Genomic DNA, 2772 nt, shown 5'->3' on the forward strand with positions numbered 1-2772 from the left:
TACTGAGACTTGACTATATGGAAGACAGGGTGGTGGTGGCAAAGTGTCTGGAAGCATTATCTGCTATCCAACCAATAACATTTTGACACTGCTCTCGGTTCAATAGTGGTGTGATGCGGTCCCCTAGTAATTAGGACAGGAAGGTTGGGAAAAAAGATGTGGGTGTTTGTTGTGGCACAATTTCAGCTTGGCCTCGGCTTCGGCCTCTGCATGTACCATCACCATCATGTCCAGTTCCCCGTCCCTTGCTACACGCCTTGCCCATGTTAAATGGAGAACAATATTTTCAATGTTCTCTCCAAATGGTTGAATTTGGAGCAAACTTATATGTGATCCGTGTGGTGAAAAACCACAGTTTTAAATAGCTGGCCTGTAGGTAACTATTTTAAACAGCAAACTGGTGTCATCAACTTCATTAACACAATGCAACAAAATGTAAATGGAGGCTAAAAATGGCAGAATTTTGAGCACACTTATATGTGGTCCGTGTGACAGGCAAACCACAGCTTTAAATAGCTGGCCTGTAGGTAACTATTTTAAACAGCAAATATATGTAAGGTATTGGTTGATATTAAGGCCTTGCATTTTGCCCTGTACCAACTGCTTACACAGTTCAGTAGAAACATAAGTTATACAAATATAGCAGGCAAACTGACTAATGAACTAAGTGTTTGATGTTCTTATCTGGAGTCTCAAATTATGCTAAAAGCTTCATCAACAGTATGGCACATTTTGGTCAGTGATGGTGATATTTTAGCATTTTTGGGAGTATAAATTGGGGAAATGAAAAGTGTACTTCAGGAACAATCAGGACATGGCAATTTAACAGCAGATTCTGGATGTTTAAATTATTTTGATTTTCATTTGTTGGTTTGCATGTCTATATACAGACACATGTATGTTGTTTAAATGCCAAGTATAATTGCACAGATGAAGGCAATGTGTAGAGATCGCTTATAGGAAATAGTAAGGAGTGCATCGGGCAACATGCGGCTCTCCACGACGAGGAGCAGGATCAAATTGGAGGAAGAAGTATTTTAGGGTGTCGCCCAGTTTCATTATAGCTGCTTGATATCCACAATGGTAACAGTAAGGCCTCTTTCACACTTCCGTTTTTTACAATCAGTCACAATCCGCCAGGTTTTGAAAAAAAACGGATCCTCAAATTTTTTTTGAGGATCCGTTTTTTTCCCATTGACTTGCATTAATGGCGGATTGTGACGGATTGCTGTCCGTTGCATCCGTTTTTTGTGAGGATCCGCCAAAAGTTGCTGTCCGTCACCATCCTCAAAAATTTCAAAACGGAGCTTGTAACGTTTTTTTCTCTGGCGGATCCTGCAAACACTGATTTAACCCGAATTTCTTTCTGGGTGCCGGAGAAAAAAAAAAAATTCTCTCTCTCTCTCTCTCTCTCTCTCTCTCTCTCTCTCTCTCTCTCTCTCTCTCTCTCTCTCTCTCTCTCTCTCTCTCTCCTCTTCCCCGCCTTTTTGGCGGATTATAACTGATGCAAAAAACTGAAGTGTGAAAGAGGCTTAATTAGGTGCAATGAAAATGGTAACCACATTCCTGTCATGACACGAGTTGATGAGCGCATGACACCAAAGTGAGTCCATTGGCATGGTTAAAAGTTTCAGAAATATCCTGTCCAAAGGTGTAGCCAGTGCCTCGGGGGAAAATTCCCCAACCACCACTATCATCTGGATCTGATCACAAAAGGTCACACGTTTTTCTCTCCTGTGGGACTTCTTGCAAGTGATCCAGAGCATGAATATGAACCAGCATATCGATAGATGGGGAAAGACCTCCATGGAGACAGAAGATCTGGCCATCAATTAAAGCTGTTAATGGTATGTAGTCGAAGAGATCACTTACTGTACATTCCCATACTTCCGTAGACACTCATCACAGAAACCATAGACTTGAGTGATTTCTCAAGATTCATGGTTCCCTCTCAATATTGTTATGCATTCTGGGTAATGAACCTTTAGTTCTACAAGTAGAGTAACTGTCTCCACAGAGCAATAGCCTCTATCCATGTAGTCTCCCATGAACAGGTAGTTAGTGTTCTTAGACTTGCCCCCAATTCTGAAGAGTTCCATGAGGTCATGAAATTGGCCATGGACATCTCCGCACATGGTGACTGGGCAGCGAACATCCTGCACATTTGAGTGTTTAGTAAGAATTTATTTTGCCTTCTCTCACAGGGTGCGCACTTGGCTCTTGTTCAGTTGTTTGCAGTCTTTCAGCTGCTCGATCCACTGGTCCAACTCCTTCATGAATGTCTTGTCAACCATATCCTGCAGCTCCCCTGGGATACACACAATACGACACACTCTGCCCCGCTCCTGGCACATTCACTCTTGCCACAGCTATGGCTGTTGTCTCAGAAGAGGTGGCCACCGCACTGCTGCATCGTTCTCTCTCTCTTCCATCTCAATCAATCTCGCCTTCACCCCCACAGCTGGGAGTGAGCACCTAGGAGAGGGCTGTCATCTGTTCCACGTATGAAGACATCAAACGGAATGAGGGGAGGGCTGGGGGCAGCATGTGCGTTCACGAGCTCTGGAAAGTAAACATCAGGGACATAGAGATCCCGAGAATGTGCCCGCGCTTCTCATCAGGTCTTTATCAGACTTGGCACTACCATGCTCGTCACAGTCTACTCCGGAATCAGGCAGTGTAGGGAGAGGTGCTGCTGAGTTAGGGAGATATTTGCTAGTTTCTTAGTTAGGCATACTACAATATGTTATACACATATCCATATCAACTAAC

General features: G+C 43.5%; 1 pseudogene; it reads right to left on the reverse strand.

Annotated features, from left to right (window-relative positions):
• Positions 1 to 768: 768 nt before the first annotated feature.
• LOC141086066 (serine/threonine-protein phosphatase 2A catalytic subunit beta isoform-like) lies at positions 769 to 2294 on the reverse strand (annotated as a pseudogene).
• Positions 2295 to 2772: the final 478 nt, after the last annotated feature.

Source organism: Dendrobates tinctorius, unplaced genomic scaffold, assembly GCF_039654945.1.
Source record: "Dendrobates tinctorius isolate UK_male_01 unplaced genomic scaffold, ASM3965494v1 ptg000030l, whole genome shotgun sequence".
NCBI lineage: Eukaryota > Metazoa > Chordata > Amphibia > Anura > Dendrobatidae > Dendrobates > Dendrobates tinctorius.